At 38.6% G+C, this 19,408-nt stretch overlaps 2 long non-coding RNA genes across 2 annotated transcripts in view; both read left to right on the top strand.

Annotated features, from left to right (window-relative positions):
- Positions 1-8,714: 8,714 nt before the first annotated feature.
- LOC131410581 (uncharacterized) overlaps positions 8,715-19,408 on the top strand; it is a 189,955-nt gene continuing 179,261 nt past the window's right edge. The window contains exon 1 of the long non-coding RNA XR_009221337.1: positions 8,715-8,811. This is a non-coding gene — a long non-coding RNA (uncharacterized LOC131410581). The remainder of the gene's footprint in view (positions 8,812-19,408) is intronic.
- On the top strand, positions 10,581-15,486 carry LOC131410586 (uncharacterized). Its single transcript, XR_009221341.1, has 2 exons — positions 10,581-10,902; positions 14,491-15,486. It is a non-coding gene; the product is annotated as an uncharacterized LOC131410586 (long non-coding RNA).

Here is a 19,408-nt window from a genome sequence, read left to right as displayed (position 1 = left end):
ATAAATGCACTTCAACATAAAAAAAATTGTCTTTTAGTCTTTAGTCTTTTAGTCTCTAGTCATCATCAACCAGTGGTGATGATACAAAAGGACGACCCTATGGAAATAAATGAACAAAGACACAAACTTTGCACCTTAGACATAAATTTATTCAAAATCACTCATCAACTTAAATATAAAGAGCAAAACTGTAAAAATCATACTGGGAAACATAGGAGAAAATCTTCATTATTTATAGTTTGATGATTAGTTTTCATATACAACACAAAAAGCACAATCCATGAAGAAAACAATTGATCATCTGGACTTGGTTAAATTTAAACTGTCCAATCTGGGAAAGACAACATTCACAGAGTGGAAAGGCAAGCTCCTGACTAGGAGAATACATTTGTAAAACACATATCTGAAGAAAGACTTGCATGCAAAATATTCAAAGAACCAGTCAAACTCTGCAACAAGAAAAGAAACTCCCCAAATTAAAATAAATAGACCAAAATATGAATAGACAAGTTACCAATAAAATATATATACATGGGAAATAAGCAAATATAAATTGCTCAACAACAAGAAATTATTGGAAAATAAAATGCATTGTGCATTAAGAAAAAGCAAATTAAAACATCAATGAGATACTCTACTCTTCCAGTAGAATAGCTAAAAACCAAAAACTGACAAAAGCAATTACTGGTGAAGATGTGGGACAATAGCAAAGCTCATTCATTGCTGCTAGGAATACGCACAGTACAACCTCTTAAGAAGACACCTTGCTAATTCTTGTGAGGCTTAGTATCACCATATGGTGCACCAATTGTGCACCAGTGTATTTCTCCAACTACCGTGAAAATACACGTCCACACAGGCCACTAAGAACACCTAAAAAGCAGCTTTATTCACAATGGCCAAAACCTAGAAGGAATAAAGATGTCCTTTAACAGGTGAATGACACCCATGAGTGTGAAACTGGGTGAAGACACTTGAGGCAAACATGGGCTACAGGCACAGGATAAGGGAACACAGGAGTGCAGACTGGGGCTAGAGGAAGAGTAAATGAAAACACTGGTTGTCTAGATGGGCTGGAGGCACAGATAATGTAGACAAACACAAGCTGGCATGGGCTGAAGCACAGCGGACAGGCACACTCAGGGATGGAAAGGGATGCAGACACATGGAGTGAGAGAGACGTGAGGTCTGGTATCAGATGTGGGCACAGGAGATAGAGACACTCGAGGAAAGATACATGCTGCAGGTACGTGAGAGAATGACATTAGTTGTCTGACATGCGTTTTAGAGAGAGCAGATGGAGACTCTATGGGTTGGCCTGGGCTACAGGAACAAAGAATGGAGACTTTTGAGAGATGATATCGACTGAGGGGAGATAAAATGTTGACAATACAAAAGGGCAGACATGGGCTGCAGTTATATGAGATGGTGACACTGGACAGAAGATATGAGCTTCAGGTAGAGGGATGGAGACACACAAATGTTGGCATGGTGGCAGACTCATGGGCTGGAGACACTATGGGGCAGACATGGCTTGCAGCACAGAGTTTAGAAATATGCTAGAGAAGACAAGAGATACCAGCTACATCTGTGCTTAGATGGCAATGGTGTGTGGCCTTAAATGAATGTATGAGTATGGAAGAAAGACAGGAAATCCACAATCTCAGCTTCTGTCTCAAGAATTAAAAGAGAATCACACTGGAAAAATACAGAATGGAAACAATAATAAAGATAAGAATCAATGAAATAGAAAAATACCAAGGAAACAAATCAGGCTAAAAGTTTTATTTAAGTGTTAATAAAGTTAATAAACCACTAGCAAAACTGATTAAGGAAAAGAAAAAGAAATGAAACACAAATGACCGGTATCAGAAATCAAACAAGAAGTATTCTCTACAGAGTGCTTAGATCTTAACGAGATACACCATTTTGTGAAATACTTAGGACTACGAATTGGACAACAAAGGTCAAAATTCACTTTATAAAAAACCAATATACTGAAACTAACACACAAAAATAACATAAAATAGGAAAACTCACATATCTACTAAATAAATTGATTTGTTAAAACGTCAAGCCAACTAAGCAACAAAAACAACAAACACTTTCCAGAAGCAAAACTCTAGGTCTGGGATTATTAACTATTCCAGACAATAGAGAGAGGAAGGAAGGAAAGGTTCAGATTCCAGATTAGACTGCACACAAAACTAATACAGATTTTATTCACATTGAATACAGTACAAAGATGATTCTTTACCACACAGGACCTCTGAAGTCATCTTTCCACTATACTACCAAATAAATTGAACCTAGAGAAGAACTGGAGGAAAAAAGCACAACACTTATTAAATATTTTTAATGCAGCAAAGAAACTGAGGTTATCTAAACTGAAGAGGAAAATACTAATAGGTGACAATTACCATCTTTAATGTATGAAGAAGTCCATAGAAGGCTAAATTTATTTATTTATTTATTTAATAATTTAATCTATTTATTTTCCCCCAAAGCCCCAGTAGATAGCTGTATGTCATAGTTGCACATCCTTCTAGTTGCTGTATGTGGGATGCAGCCTCAGCATGGCCCGAAAAGTGGTGCGTCAGTGCGCACCTGGGATCCGAACCCGGGCCCCCAGCAGTGGAGTGCGTGCACTTAACCGCTAAGCCACGGGGCCAGCCCGAAGGCTAAATTTAAAAAGTGGATATAAAGTCAAAATTATTTAACTGAACACAAAGAAAAATTTTATTATATGGCAAAGTAAGATAGCAGACAATCAACCAATCAATAAAAAACCAATTAATTAATGTATATCATTGATTAGAGATATTCATAATCAACAGAACTGGTTTCTGAAGGTTGTGGAGTCTTTGTCCCTGGATACTTCTCAGAAACAAACATTAAGCCATTTGTCCTGGATAGACTTTAGACCTTCTCCTGCTGGGGCTCAAGGCCCCTTCAAGTTTCTTCTGTAATTTTAATCTAATGCTAAATTAAACGAGAGAAGGCATGGTGAGGTCTAATATGAGTATGCTCTTGGGGGTTCATTTGAGGAGTGGTGGAGAAACAATAAACACACCCGGGATGCCATAGGGTTCTGAGAAGCAGAGCAATAAAAGTCTGTAAAGGGCTTAAGACATATTAAGTCCTCAGTAAATAACCATTGTTATCACTAATAATTCATTTCCAATAGTGTAGATAAAAGAAAGTTGGCTATTCTGTCAAAAAAATCTTACTCAAAAATGTCTTAATTGACTGAGGATTAAATAATCAAAGCTGGCTTTGTTTTTAATGTTCTTTCCTAGCCAGTAGGGGTCGACGGAAGCAAGCAAAGGAATTGGGCAACCCTTAGGAGAGTGTCGAGAGAAGAGGGAGAATCTCCCTCTGCCCTTTCCCTTAAGGTTCTTCTGGCTGGCCAAATAATTAACAAGACAGGTTAGCAGGAGAAAATAATACCAAGTTTAATAACATGTATACATGGGAGAAAACAGGGACACTGCGTTTCTCAACACAATAGCAGAAATTCTCGTCTTAAATACCATGTTCAGCCAATGACAAAGGAGGATTTTGGGGGTGGGGGGAGTCAGTTACAGGAGATTACCACTAAAGCACAGTAAACAAGAGTAAGGTTATTATGCAGCTTTAAGGCCTCAACTTCCACATTGATAAGCCTCTAGAAATGAGGCCATCCCCCTCTCTTCTCAAAACAGAGAGGGAGATACCTTTACAAATGGAGATTTCCCTTATAAATGTAAATGATTGTCTGCCAACTCCTCGCAGAGTCATCCAGAGAATGTGGCCAGAGAGACAGAACTTCTGATAAGAGGGGCTTGTTGATACCTTTTCTATTGTAACCTCTATCCTACATTATCTTTACAGCCATCATGATAGATCTGTTCCAGGAAGGAGTTACTATGTCAAATTCTTTAGGCAGTTAGTGGGGGAGGTCAAATGTCCCTAGAGAAAACAACCAAGGTAAAGAGATAGATTTCAGGGTGGCCAAATCTTGATCTCCCACAAGAGTCACGATGGTGCTCAGGGCAAGCTGCCCCAGGAAGCACCACTCTGGTATGCGGATTATTTCGAGCTGAAGACAATAAGGATATTTGACCTCCCCCACTAACTGCCTAGAGAATCTGGCATGGTGGCTCATTCCTGGAACAGATCTTCTATCATGATGGCTATAAAGATAATGTAAAATAGATGTTGCAATGGGAGGGGCACCAAGCCCCTTTTATCAAAAAACTCTATCTCTCCCTGACCAAATTATCAATAGATGACCCTGAAAAGAATTGTCCTTCTGCCCTCTGAAGTCCCAGGCCACTACCCACCCCCAACACGTTCCTTCACCTTTAGCTGCAATACTTAAGCAAGCAGCTTAGACAGAGGGAAGAGTTGCTCATTTCTGAGTTTCTCCCATGTATACATGTTATTAAACTTGGTATTATTTTCTCCTGCTAACCTGTCTTGTTGATTATTTGGCCAGCCAGAAGAACCTTAAGGAAAAGGGCAGAGGGTGATTCTCCCTCTTCCCCCTAGAGTCACAAACCTTGAACTCTGAGTAATGTTTGCTTTAGCCCCTGAAAATTCAGGAGCCTCTAGATCCAAATGCCAACACATTCAAGTTGTTGCTGAATCTTGATTAAGATTTTGATACTTTTCGCTGTCTGCTCAAGCAAAGCATCCTTTGAAACCTAGGGTTTCTAAGCCAATGGTTCTCAATGTGTGGCTGGTCAGCAGAATCACCTGGGAAATGGTCAGAGACATAAATTCTCGGGTCCTGCCATCCTACTGGATCACAAACTCGGATGGGCTCAGCATTCTGTGTTGTAGGGGACCTCCACACGGTTCTAAGGCACACTGGAGTTCATGAACCACTGTCTTAGGGGAAGCCAGTCCTAGGTACAACATAGGGTTAGCAAGGATTCCTTTCTCACGAGGGCTTCTCCTGAGGCCCCATGGCCAAAATAAGGATTCTCCTTTATGGAGAATGCCGGCTCAACTCCAAGCAGCCATCTTCAGGAATTTTTCCAATATGATGAGGAGCTCTGAAATTTGGATTCAAAAAAGAAAAAAATATAAAAATATGGTTCAACGTTCAAGAAATTTTCCTCTTTCAGATTGAAGGTGGAGAAATAGCTGAAATAGAGAAATTTTTCCCAGAACACTGATCTAACATTTCTTGATCGAAGCCACTGAGTTCCTTCAGTGGAACTAAACAATGACCAGGAAGGTTACAGTTAGTCTGATGTGTTAGAGGAGAAAGAAGCACAAAGAGAAAGAAAAAAAAACAAAAACAAAAACAAACAGGAGAGAGGAAGAGTGAGGAAGGGAAATAGACAGCGACCATCAGTCAGAGGTGGTGAGAAGAGGGGAAAGGAATAGAAGATGCAGAGGGAGAGAAGCAGCTGACACTCTGTAGGAAACATACCTGTTGACACTGTGCACGTGTGGCTTTCATAGAAAGGTGTAAGGTTTCTAAAAAGAAAGAAAAGAAAAACAAATCCATCCAATTTAGTAATTTGTCCTAAATATTAATTGATCAGATCTCATCACTCTGATGTCTTCCTTCTCCTTTATTTCATTCTTGTCTCAAATTCTATGTCCTGCCCTTGTCTAAGGCTTCAGAAACACACCGCAATTCAAATTCTCACAATGTGAACTGTTTAAATCATTTCAGCTTCTTCTTTCTTTGCCCTTCTGCACATAATAGATGCCCTACAGTGTTAGATCACCTTTTGGTGCCTTTCAAAAAAACTTTAAAACACTTGATTCTTAAAAGTACAGTTTTAGGGTTACAGAGAATTGAACAGATAGTACATAGAGCTCCATACTCCCACCGCACTACCCCTCCCCTCTCTCCCAAGCCCCATCTCCCCTGTTATTAACACCTTGCATTAGGTTGATACATTTGTTATAATGAATGAACAATATTGATACGTTGTTATGAACTACAGTCCCTAGTTTGAGGGTCACTCTTTGTGGTGTACAGTTCCATGGGTTTTGACACAGATATAGTGACATGCAGCCAATATTATGTACAGAACAGTCTCCCTACCCTAAAAATCCTCTGAGCATCAGATTAGCTCTTAATGACTTTTTAAAATATTAACAGTTGTCAGAATAATGTAAATTTTTACGATGAAAAATGTTCCACAGGTGCTAAGTTTTGTTAGTCTCATTATTATGATCACTATTAGAAATAATGAAAAAATTGAACACCTATATAAATAGCAAAAATCATAGAATTTTAAAGATCAAAAATATCTTGAAGATGAGGAAACCCCCTATTCTTCAAGACCCTGCCCTCCAGTCTCTCAGCTTTCTGTGTCATGTCATTTATCTGCCTACTCCACTGAGGAGAAAGAAAGAAATCAATAACGAAAAACAAAGCAAAAAACAAATTTTGGTTCTAAGTAGTCCTCTTGAGCCCAATTTAATGAAGCATGGATTCTTTTCTATTGTCTATTTGCATCAGGAACATAATTACTAGCTGGAGCCTGATTTGAGAATATTCATTATGAATGAAATGTCATATCTAAGAACAGAATGGAATTCACTGATGCTTTATTCTTGGGACATTTGTAGGATTAAGTCAGGACACACTGTGAGAGTGATAAATTTAACTTCTGTATATTTTTCTTCTCCAAGACCCTGGATTTCGGCCACACTTTATACCCAGGTACTTTGCAACAATGAAAAATAATTAAACAATGACCTTGAATATTTTGCCCTCAGATTCATTAGTCTTTAAAATATAAATTGAGCAATTTAAATGTAGATGACTGAAAGACTATGGAGACTTCTAGAATGTCGCAGTAGGTCCTTTAGAAGTGAAGAATTGACTCTATAAAGCATTTCTATTCTTTATCATACCTTGAAAATAGTGCTACTGTGACTGTGTTTTAAAGAGGATAATGGCAGGCTTTACTTTAATTTGTACTGTGAGAGATCAAGATTTGGCCATCCTAAAATCTATCTCTTTACCTTGGTTGTTTTCTCTGAGGGACATTTGACCTCCCCCAACTAACTGCCTAAAGAATTTGACATGGTGGCTCCTTCCTGGAACAGATTTTCTATCATGATGGCTGCAAAGATCATGTAGGATAAATGTTACAATAGGAAAGGCACCAACAAGCCTATCTTATCGGAAGTTCTGTCTCTCTGGCTACATTCTCTGGATGGCCCTGCAAGGAGTTGCCAGGCAAACATTTACATTTATAAAGGAAATCTCCATTTGTAAAGGTATCTCCCTCTCTGTTTTGGGAAGAGGGTGGATGGCCTCATTTCTAGAGACTTATCAATGTTGAAAGTGAAGCCTGAAATTTGCATAATAAACTTACTCTTGTTTACTGTGCTTTAGTGGTAATCTCCTGTAACTGACTCCCCCCACCCCCAACATCCTCCTTTGTCGTTGGTTGAACTTGGTATTTAAGACTAGAATTTCTGCTATTGTGTTGAGAAACGCAGTGTCCCTGCTTTCTCCCATGTACACATGTTATTAAACTTGGTATTATTTTCTCCTGCTAACATGTCTTTTTAATTATTTGGCCAGCCAGAAGAACCTTAAGGAAAAAGGCAGAGGGAGATTCTCTCCCTCTCCTGACAGTACCTTTTTATTTTAAGTACATTTACTTAATATTTCTCAGTCTCTTGAAAACTTTTATCACTATACTCAACCTTCATTTAAATCACCAAACCTATTTGATGAAGGCAACATGAACATTTACTTGCAAATTCCTCAGAAAATTACTAATTTAACCTTACTTTCGATGATAAATTGTAGAACTCAAACTGGATTTGCCAGGCCCCTCAAAATGGCTCATAACTATGTGTTTGTGCATTTATCTGGGGAGATATTATCTAAGGGTAATTGTTCTTCCCAAACTCTTTCTTTACCTCAAACAGCAGTACTTTCAAAGTTTTAATGAAAACGTGGCCAATTTGGTGAAAACCAAGTGACTTGTTTCTTTTAGCATGCCAATGAGATTAAGAAAATAAGTATTTTAATTTTTCTTATTGATTATAAAAATCAGAAATTAAGAAAACAAACTTCTTTTTCCAAAGACATTTCTGCAAGTGAAATCATCTGAAAAACTGATGGCTAGCCTCCTGTTTTAACCACTCAACCCTAAGAAATGTAATACCGTGGGCAAACACTTAAGCGTTGTCACCTGTGTGAGTGCCCAGCGCTGTCACCCCATCAAGGCCACAGATCAGGGGAAGGAATTCTTGGAGGGGAGACAGCTGCGCACTCAGCATCCTTCCTTCCTGGGTCAGAACTCGGCCCCAGCTGCTCGCTGTCTAATCTTCTGGGGAAGCAGAGAATTCTTCTGGGGACACGACACACATCGGGTGTTAAGGATGTCATAATTGTTTTTTAAACAAATGTTAGCTTGTGTGACATGCTTCTCAGGACAGGAGAAGCCACCTCAAGGGAAGGCGGATCTTCTCTAGGAGCTGACGGCCATCCAGGGAGAGCAGAGTCAAGGGCTGCACAGCGCCAGCCCGCTCCTACTCTCCGTCTCTGGAACACCTGGGCCCCCACCCCTCCACCCCCCTCCCGGCTGGCCCCCAGTGGTTCCCATTGGATCCCCGGTGGCCGGGGCATGCGCAGGACTGGCGCTCGGAACGGCAGAGGGGCTGGCGAGCTGGAGAGCCTGGTCGCACGCACAGGAGGCGGAGTCTCTGGTGCGGTGGTGGCGGCTGCACTGGTTTGTGGGGGGGATTGGCGGAATCCTTCCTCCATGATTTTCAGCCCTGGGGAGCTCTCCTTTCTGCAGTGTGGAGGAGCTCTGGGCAGGAGGCGGTGCCAAGGTAGGCAGTGGCCGGTGGGCGGCGGGCTTGACCTGGAGCTCTCCGCCGCAGATGGAGGGAGCGCGGTGTCGGGGGTGGGGGCCGGGGGCCAGGGCTGCTGGCGGGCTGCCCCAGGCGGGTGAACCCCACCTCTGTCCCTTGGAGGAGCAGAGGAGCGCCGCCTGACCGGCCGGTCCCTCTGCCTTGGTGGGGCCCCACCACGATGGGGCCTCCTGCCCACCCAGCGGAGGTGCAGGGGGCAGCAGGGAGTTGCTTGCCCTCTGCACGCGCCCTTGAGTTTGCGCCCCCTGGGACCCCGTCTAGGCCAGGTCTCGACATCCCGGGGTGAACACTTTCCTTCAGAAGATGGACTGTGGTCAGCGCTCCTCTGCCTGACTCCTCTCAGGCTATTGGGCTCCTCATTGCGTTCTTTAAACAAATAAGCCTTCCTGCTTCCTTGGGACCACCTTTATAGAAAAGCCTAATCCCATTAATGGTTTCTGATAATTGACTCTATATTTGCAAGGGGAACTTTGAAGCCTGTGAATTGTTGTAAACTGCATTCAATGAACGGAGCTTTAAACAGTCTTTGGTGCAAATTATGTAGCTTCCTAATTATAAGTCACTTTCTGTTAACATAGACTGATGACTGATCAATTGATGATTGACATAATGTGTACGGAATTTTGGTTTCAGTGGAAAGGTTTTTCTTGGCAGTTGGTGCTAAAATTAAAATCGTATAAGGAGGAGGTTTTTAGAAGTAATATGTAGTGTGTGTTTTGTCTCCGTACTCATTTAGAATCATAAGAATTAGATTTGGAAAGCCCATAGAACAAGAATTTTGAAATTTTGATTTGACTGATGAGGTGAAAGATCAAAAGACCAAATACGGTAGGATTTCATTTATACGATATTCTAGAAAAGATAAACTGTAAGGAAAGACAACAGATTGTTAGTTGTCATTAGTTTTAATATTTAGTTAATCATTTAGTTTAATAGTTTAATCATTAGTTTTAATATTTCTGATTAAAAAAAATACACTTTAATGATAGCATCCTAATTATGCTTTTGGATGATACCAGAAGTTCATAACCTATTAAATTCTGCAGTAGGAACAAATGACATGTTGGTTATTGGTGTCTTTGAAGTGTAAGTATTGGCGGTGATGAAATTTTTAACGAAGATTTTTTGGATTCTGAACTACTGTTTTTTTACTAGATCCTGTTGGACATGGCATATTACAAGTTTCAAAAGGCTCTTTAAATTATTGTAGCAGGCTGAAGCTATTAAATTGTAATGTCAGAGCTTTATAGATGAAACAGGTGTGGGAGATCAAGATTTGGCCACCCTGAAATCTCTCTCTTTACCTTGGTTGTTTTCTCTAGGGACATTTGACCTCCCCCACTAACTGCCTAAAGAATTTGAGACGGTAGCTCCTTCCTGGAACAGATCTATCATGATGGCTGTAAAGATAACGTAGGGTAAATGTTACAACAGGAAAGGCACCAACAAGCCCCTCTTATCAGAAGTTCTGTCTCTCTGGCCACATTCTCTGGATGACCCTGTGAAGAGTTGCCAGACAATCATTTACATTTATAAGGGAAATCTCCATTTGTGAAGGTATCTCCCTCTCTGTTTGGAGAAGAGAGGGGGATGAGCTCATTTCTAGTGACTTATCACTGTGGAAGGTGAGGCCTTGAGCTACATAATAAACCTTACTCTTGTTTACTGTGCTTTAGAGGTAATCTCCTGTAACTGACTCCCCCCACCCCCAACATCCTCCTTTGTCGTTGGTTGAACTTGGTATTTAAGACGAGAATTTCTGCTATTGTGTTGAGAAACGCAGTGTCCCTGCTTTCTCCCATGTATACATGTTATTAAACTTGGTATTATTTTCTCCTGCTAACCTGTCTTGTTAATTATTTGGCCAGCCAGAAGAACCTTAAGGGAAAGGGCAGAGGGAGATTCTCCCCCTTCCCCCGACAGTTTTGGCGTAGTCGCCAGGAGCCACACTGGCTGGCAAGTTGCCTTCTCTGGCTGGAAGACCTGCCTTCTCCCTGGACTACTGCAGATGATGAGATCCGGGAACGCCTGATGAAAGCCGGCAAAAAGGTAAGACTTCTTACCACGTCAGCCTCCCGGAATCTCTATCTGCGGAGTCTGGCGGAAGGAAATGGTGAGAATTTTTTCTCTTTCTAAATTTAGATTGGCAGGAGAAAATATTTGGGAAACTAGTTTCTTGGGCTTTTAGTGACTCTTGGTTTAAATTTGGTAGAGTACCCTTGGTTATGATCTTGATCTCTTTTCCTCCCAGAGGTAGTCTCTGTTTTTCTCTTTTGTCTGTGTCTTTTGTCATAAGAAGGAAATACCATAGGGTAGGACACAGGCATAGGCCCTATAAGCCTGCTGTCCGGGCCGGCCCCACAGACTGGTGAGTTTGCGGGTCTCACCAGACTGGCGTCTACAAACTTTGCTGTGGGTTATTATGCACATGAAGTGAAGGTCATTGCCAAGGGCATCTTGGAAGCCAAAAAGGCTGCAAATTTAAGTGGGCGTGGGTCGAGCAGTTAAGAGCCATTAGGGCGCTCGCCACTTTCAGAAGACTCCCGTGACAGGATAAGTTGGATCACGGAATCGGGTAGATGACACAGGTCCCCCGCCAACTGCAAGAAAATGTCCGTGCAACGACGAGGTACTCTGTAAAGCACACAGTCCCCAACCCCGCAGCACCTCCCCCTCTAGGTATTATTCTGGCTCCAAGAGACCTAAGGCGTGGCTAAAGCTGTCATTGTGCACATAAGAAAAAGAAAAACCGGATGAGGTTTTTCCTTCTGTCTTGTTCTGTGTCCTGAGAAAACTTGGCTTTGTGACCAGTGAGAATATTCTCCTTGGTCTCCACCATACGGAAGGTGCATTTACCCGGGTGCACGTTGGTGGCCAGTCGAGTAGACTGGGGTACCGAACTGTCTCTGTCCGGCTGTGCCAAGCTCTCAGGGGAGTTTGTCATAAAGGTCCCAGTCCATAAGGGCTTTTGTCATCTTAACCATCGTTGCTTGTTAGTGCTGGAAAAATCCCATTCCAGTATCGCCTGCCCGGTGTCACAGATTAGCGGGTCTGTGACTGGAGGCGTCCCACACTATTGTGGGAGACCGGAGACACCATCCTTACCGCCTGTGCAACGAAGGTCTTTACTTTTTCTGAATATCTTTGGGAGTGAATTCTTTGGATCATGGGGTCTACATCATCTGCGCCCTCACCAGGGACGCGTCTTGCGTCCATGGTAGATTTATTCTAAGCGTGGAAAGTTACGTCCGGGTCTTTCCTTAAAAAGGCTTATTGGTTCCAGTCACTATTGGAATAAATATACAAATGAAGATCCTACTCATCAATGGCCAGATGACGGATCCTTTGAATTGGGAAAACTTCTAAATTGGGGGAAAAAAATGTTTTGAGAGCTCTCACATAATTATTTATTTGGTACCTAAGAAAAGGCCAGAAAAAGGAAGGAAAAAATTTGACTAGCCTTAAGACCTTGACTCAGGTTACAATTGAATTGAGAACATGTAAAAGTGTAAGTGTTAATAAGATTATAAAGGTTGGCATGTTTGAGCTAATTTTATATAGAGGTTACATCAACTTTGCCTGAGTATGTTTTAAAATGTCTGACTGGGAATGCTTCCCTGGTCCAAAATTAGAAGACCAAGACCTATTGATAAAAATTTTAATGATAACTATGTTTAAAGGTATAAGAGGTGATGAAATTTACATAAAATTTTGTAGAAAAAAACTGATGTTATTTCTATTACAGAACTGGTTAACAAAAATAGTAATTTAAATGATGGCTAATTTTATCTAATGTCTTATGAAGTGTTACAGGCAATCTAAATAATTATTGGGAATAAGTAACTAAATAGTTGTAAAAAAAGATAAATGTTGGATGAACTTTAAACAATAATTATGTGTTATGGTGGTTACAGCTTCCAAACTCTTTTTGGTGACTTTTAGAGTTTTGCTAAAATTTATGATAAAAAATTCTCTGAGTATCATCATTTCCAAATAAGATAAGATATTAGACATTGCTAAATGTACGTTTGTCTACTTTTGGCTTTTCATTACAGGAAAACTAAAAGGTGTTTTGGGTCTATTGGTAAACATGTGTTTTATTAAAAGGTTGTACTATAAAGTAACATGTTTCTAAAAGTTATGAAGTGTTTATAAATTTTCCAAGCCACAAGATACTAATGTAAAAGAAAGTTTATAATTGTTTACTTAGTTTTTACTTACAAATTAAGGTTTCTAAGGGGTAAAATTCCTAATTAATATATGTGATTGAAGCTACTAAATATTAAGAAAAATATGTCTGTGTACAAGGAAAGTAAGATGTATAAAGAAGGTGCAAAGAATGGAAATATTTTGTTTGGTTAAGAAAGATAAATTTGTCCTCAAGTACTAGAAGGGAAAAAAAAGACATGGCACAAATTCTGAATGTAAAAAGAAAGTTATAGAAGGTTTGTGGAAGAGGAATTCTGGAAAAGGAGTTTTTGTATGGTCAAGTTGGCTAAGATTGAAATGAATTTAATTAAGTAAATGAGTTTTAATAGCAGAAGTAAGCTAGTGCAAAATTGAAATTTCTCGTAAAAGGATAATTTGCTTAAACTTGATAAAGAGGTTATAAAAGATTTTTCTTTACCTTTGAGTAAGTCTACCTAAAAAAAAAAAACAAAAAACTGTTAAAATAATTTCCTGTGTTCAAAAGACTGAGGTCTCTCTGTTAAGGCTTTTTGGACTGTTAACGCTATGTTTGCTTTGCCTTTTTATATTTTTGACAAGCTCCCCAAAATTCATATCTTAAATAAAGTCTTTTTTTCTTTGAGAATTTTCAAAGGGCCCTGGAACTTCTCAAAGAAATTTGCTCTCTTCCTATAAGGAGAAAGATACAAAACTTATTAGGCTGATTCAGTATGTTAAATTACATAGAAAACATTGTCAGACAAGTGATGATAAGCCTGCTTAGGTGGTATTATGTGGGCCATTGTTATTGACATAGGTGTTTTAAAATTGGATAACATTACTAAAATTCTGATCTGTCCTGGTTATCAGTCATAATTCTGGTTATTATTATTTTAAAGTGTTGTATGTCACAAAATTAACCAAATTTCTTTGTCAATTGCCATTTTGAGGTCTTGTTGTTTACAGACTTATTTCTTTGCTCTAATGCTTTGCAAAATGTTTCAACTTCAGAAAAATTCATGGAAAGGACTCTGACATTTACACTGAAGTACAGGCTTCTGATAAACTTTCTGATCATAAAACTGAACTGGGAAAAAAAAAATTACAGAAATCCGATGGAGAAACTGATAAGTTCATGAAGCTGCTAAAAAAAGATTGGGATCAAGAATGGATTACACAGGACTGAATGAACTGATTATAATTTTTATGATTTTTCATTTAAAGTATTGCTGAATTTTTAATGTTTTGTTTTTTCAGATTTAAGGAAAACTTTTTCTCTTTTCTCCTGAGCTAGCTATGACTTATAGCAATTTGGTAAATGATATTTTTGTAAGTAAAATTAAAATATTTATCTTTTTCTCTCTACCTGATCCCTCGAATTTAAAAACTCTTAGTAAGTGAGTATTGTTGTTTTCATGGCAATATAGTTATTTGCATAAGTTCAATAAGAATCTATTCTCCTTACAACAGGACACAATTGGAAACACTGGGTCTATTACCAAGGTTGTGACTGGAACATCATATTTGCAATATAACCATACAGCTTTTGAGGAATGAAGATTGGACTTTATGGAATAAAGCCACGTGGAAATATTGGCCTGGTACCTTTATGTTCCAAGCAGCACTTACCAGGATAAGTAAAGAATGTCACTTATCTGGCAGGTACAAGGAACCTCGAAATATTTTGGGGGAACCTCGGAAGAGAGAAATTCACCCAAATCTCTAGGTATTGCAGGCAAAGTCTGATGACAAAATCCTTGGCTTGGCTTTCCTGGCCTCGAGAGGCTTTTGAAGTTCAACCTGAGATTCCTTATAAAAAGTTCCAGCAAAGCAGACTTAAAAGAGCCTATGTAATCAATTGCTATTCTTGCCGTACTTATGTAAATAATTGGGCCAACTCTATTAGAACTAGATTTATTTAGCAAACTAGTTAGTTTTAATTTGGCTATCTTAACGAAAATGAGGGTGATTTTAGAGAGAAAAAAATTATATTTCAGTAAAAACTATTTCAGTATAAATTTGCGGATATTAGATCCTAGTTTTGTTAATTGTCTTTTGAGGTTTTGTTTTATATCTGTTGACGGGACTGGATCCTGATTTCTTCTAGTCTCCTAAAATATCTGGCTACAGATGTCCAAACTAACGTTTTTGATTTTTTCCATCATTTTCATTTGAAATCACTGAAAACTGAATCTGCCCTTTTGCCTGAAGCCTTACAAACTGAAGCTGATGGACTTGATACAAACTTAAGAGATTACTTGATGACATCATCAGAGACATTTTAAACTGCAAAAGATGCTTTGACGCTGACATCTAAAATTCTTCACTGGCTGTCCTCTGAACTCAAAAACTGCTTTACAACTTGCTCTAACCATTAACCTTGTTTTTCTTTTGTTTACATAGAAATGCTTCTATTAAATACTTGATTGCTTGCTTCCATAATATAGGCGTAACCTTGAGAGCCCACCTGCATCACCACCTTCCAAAAGGAACTTAATTAAACTGATCTATTATCAAGACTAAGAAATGTGTTAAGAAATGTGTTCAGTGAGATGAAACAATCTACCAACTCAGCTTCTGGACTATGAAACTTCTTTAAGTTTCAAAAGGACTGTGAAAATTGTAGTTTCAAAGGCGGGACTGTGGGAGATTAAGATTTGGCCACCCTGAAATCTCTCTCTTTACCTTGGTTGTTTTCTCTAGGGACATTTGACCTCCCCCCACTAACTGCCTAAAGAATTTGACATGGTGGCTCCTTCCTGGAACAGATCTATCATGATGGCTGTAAAGATAACGTAGGGTAAATGTTACAACAGGAAAGGCACCAACAAGCCCCTCTTATCAGAAGTTCTGTCTCTCTGGCCACATTCTCTGGATGACCCTGCCCCTTCGAGGAGTTGCCAGACAATCATTTACATTTATACAGGAAATCTCCATTTGTGAAGGTATCTCCCTCTCTGTTTGGAGAAGAGAGGGGGATGAGCTCATTTCTAGTGACTTATCACTGTGGAAGGTGAGGCCTTGAGCTACATAATAAACCTTACTCTTGTTTACTGTGCTTTAGAGGTAATCTCCTGTAACTGACTCCCCCCACCCCCAAAATCCTCCTTTGTCATTGGCTGAACATGGTATTTAAGATGAGAATTTCTGCTATTGTGTTGAGAAACGCAGTGTCCCTGCTTTCTCCCATGTATACATGTTATTAATCTTGGTATTATTTTCTCCTGCTAACCTGTCTTGTTAATTATTTGGCCAGCCAGAAGAACCTTAAGGAAAAGGGCAGAGGGAGAGTCTCCCTCTTCCCCCGACAGAGGCAAAAATACAAAAAGCCATTCATCATTTTATCTTTGTTAAAAAATCAACTAAATCTTATGTCGGGGGAAGAGATATCTTTACAAATGGAGATTTCCCTTATAAATGTAAATGATTGTCTGGCAACTCCTTGCAGAGGCAGGGTCATCTAGAGAATGTGGCCAGAGAGACAGAACTTCTGATAAGAGAGGCTTGTTGGTGCCTTTTTTATTGTAACATTTACCCTACGTTATCTTTACAGCCATCTTTATTGTAACATTTACCCTACGTTATCTTTACAGCCATCATGATAGATCTGTTCTAGGAAGGAGCCACCATGTCAAATTCTTTAGGCAGTTAGTGGGGGGGGTCAAATGTCCCTAGAGAAAACAACCAAGGTAAAGAGAGAGATTTCAGGGTGGCCAAATCTTGATCTCCCACAGTCCCGCCTTTGAAACTACAAGTTTCACAGTCCTTTTGAAACTTAAAGAAGTTTCATAGTCCAGAAGCTGAGTTGGTAGATTGTTTCATCTCACTGAACACATTTCTTAACACATTTCTTAGTCTTGATAATAGATCAGTTTAATTAAGTTCCTTTTGGAAGGTGGTGATGCAGGTGGGCTCTCAAGGTTACGCCTATATTATGGAAGCAAGCAATCAAGTATTTAATAGAAGCATTTCTATGTAAACAAAAGAAAAACAAGGTTAATGGTTAGAGCAAGTTGTAAAGCAGTTTTTGAGTTCAGAGGACAGCCAGTGAAGAAGAATTTTAGATGTCAGCGTCAAAGCATCTTTTGCAGTTTAAAATGTCTCTGATGATGTCATCAAGTAATCTCTTAAGTTTGTATCAAGTCCATCAGCTTCAGTTTGTAAGGCTTCAGGCAAAAGGGCAGATTCAGTTTTCAGTGATTTCAAATGAAAATGATGGAAAAAATCAAAAACGTTAGTTTGGACATCTGTAGCCAGATATTTTAGGAGACTAGAAGAAATCAGGATCCAGTCCCGTCAACAGATATAAAACAAAAACCTCAAAAGACAATTAACAAAACTAGGATCTAATATCCGCAAATTTATACTGAAATAGTTTTTACTGAAATATAATTTTTTTCTCTCTAAAATCACCCTCATTTTCGTTAAGATAGCCAAATTAAAACTAACTAGTTTGCTAAATAAGTCTAGTTCTAATAGAGTTGGCCCAATTATTTACATAAGTACGGCAAGAATAGCAATTGATTACATAGGCTCTTTTAAATCTGCTTTGCTGGAACTTTTTATAAGGAATCTCAGGTTGAACTTCAAAAGCCTCTCGAGGCCAGGAAAGCCAAGCCAAGGATTTTGTCATCAGACTTTGCCCGCAATACCTACAGATTTGGGTGAATTCCTCTCTTCTGAGGTTCCCCCTAAATATTTCGAGATTCCTTGTACCTGCCAGATAAGTGACATTCTTTACTTATCCTGGTAAGTGCTGCTTGGAACATAAGGTACCAGGCCAATATTTCCACGTGGCTTTATTCCATAAAGCCCAATCTTTATTCATCAAAAGCTGTATGGTTATATTGCAAATATGATGTTCCAGTCACAACCTTGGTAATAGAACCAGTGTTTCCAATTGTGTCCTGTTATAAGGAGAACAGATTCTTATTGAACTTATGCAAATAACTATATTGCCATGAAAACAACAATACTCACTAAGAGTTTCCAAATCCTGGAGGGATCAGGTAGAGAGAAAAAGATAAATATTTCCGTTGTACTGATAAAAATATCATTTACCAAATTGTTATAAGTCATAGCTTGTTCAGGAGAAACAAGAAAAAGTTTTCTTTAAATCTGAAAAAACAAAACATTAAAAATTCAGCAATACTTCAAAGGAAAAATCATAAAAATTATAATCATCTTTATCAGTTCGTTCAGTCCTGTGTAATCCATTCTTGATCCCAATATTTTTTTAGCAGCTTCATGAAGTTATCAGTCTCTCCATGAGATTTCTGTAATTTCTTACCAAGTTCAGTTTTATGATCAGAAATTTTGTCGGAAACCTGTATTCCAGTGTAAATATCAGAGTCCTTTCTATGAATTTTTATGAAGTTGAAACATATTTTTCAAAAGCATTAGAGCAAAGAAATAAGTCTGTAAACAACAAGACCTCAAAATGGCAATTGACAAAGAAATTTGGTTAATTTTGTGACATACAACACTTTAAAATAATAATAACCAGAATTATGACTGATAACCAGGACAGATCAGCATTTCAGTAATGTTATACAATTTTAAAACATCTATATCAATAACATTTACCCACAAAATACCACCTAAGAAGACTTATCATCACTTGTCTGACAATGCTTTCCATGTAATTTAACATACTGAATCAGCCTAATAAGTTTAGTATCTTTCTCCTTATAGGAAGAGAGCAAATTTCTTTGAGAAGTTCCAGGGCCCTTTGAAAATTCTCAAAGAAAAAAAGTAAAAATAAAGACTTTATTTAAGATATGAATTTTGGGGAGCTTGTCAAAAATATAAAAAGTCAAAGCAAACATAGCATTAACAGTCCAAAAAGCCTTAACAGAGAGACCTCAGTCTTTTGAACGCAGGAAATTATTTTAACAGTTTTTTTTTTTTCTGTCTTTTAGGTAGATTTACCCAAAGGTAAAGAAAAATCTTTTGTAACCTCTTTATCAAGTTTAAGCAAATTATCTTTTTACGAGAAATTTCAATTTTGCACCAGCTTACTTCTGCTATTAAAACTCATTTACTTAATTAAATTCATTTTAATCTTAACCAACTTGACCATGCAAAAACTCCTTTTCCAGAATTGCTCTTCCACAAACCTTCTATAACTTTCTTTTTACATTCAGAATTTGTCCCATGTCTTTCTTTTCCCTTCTAGTACTTGAGGACAAATTTATCTTTCTTAATCAACCAAACAAAATATTTCCATTCTTTGTTCCTTCTTTATACATCTTACTTTCCTTGTACACAGACATATTTTTCTTAATTTTTAGTAGCTTCAATCACATATATTAATTAGAAATTTTAACCCTTATAGACTTTGACTTCTAAATAAAAACTAAGTAAGCAGTTATAAACTTTTTTTTTT

The sequence above is a fragment of the Diceros bicornis genome, chromosome 10 (genome assembly GCF_020826845.1).
Source record: "Diceros bicornis minor isolate mBicDic1 chromosome 10, mDicBic1.mat.cur, whole genome shotgun sequence".
NCBI lineage: Eukaryota > Metazoa > Chordata > Mammalia > Perissodactyla > Rhinocerotidae > Diceros > Diceros bicornis.
The sequence above is the reverse complement of the archived record's forward strand: the minus strand, read 5'-3'. Positions and strand labels throughout refer to the sequence as shown.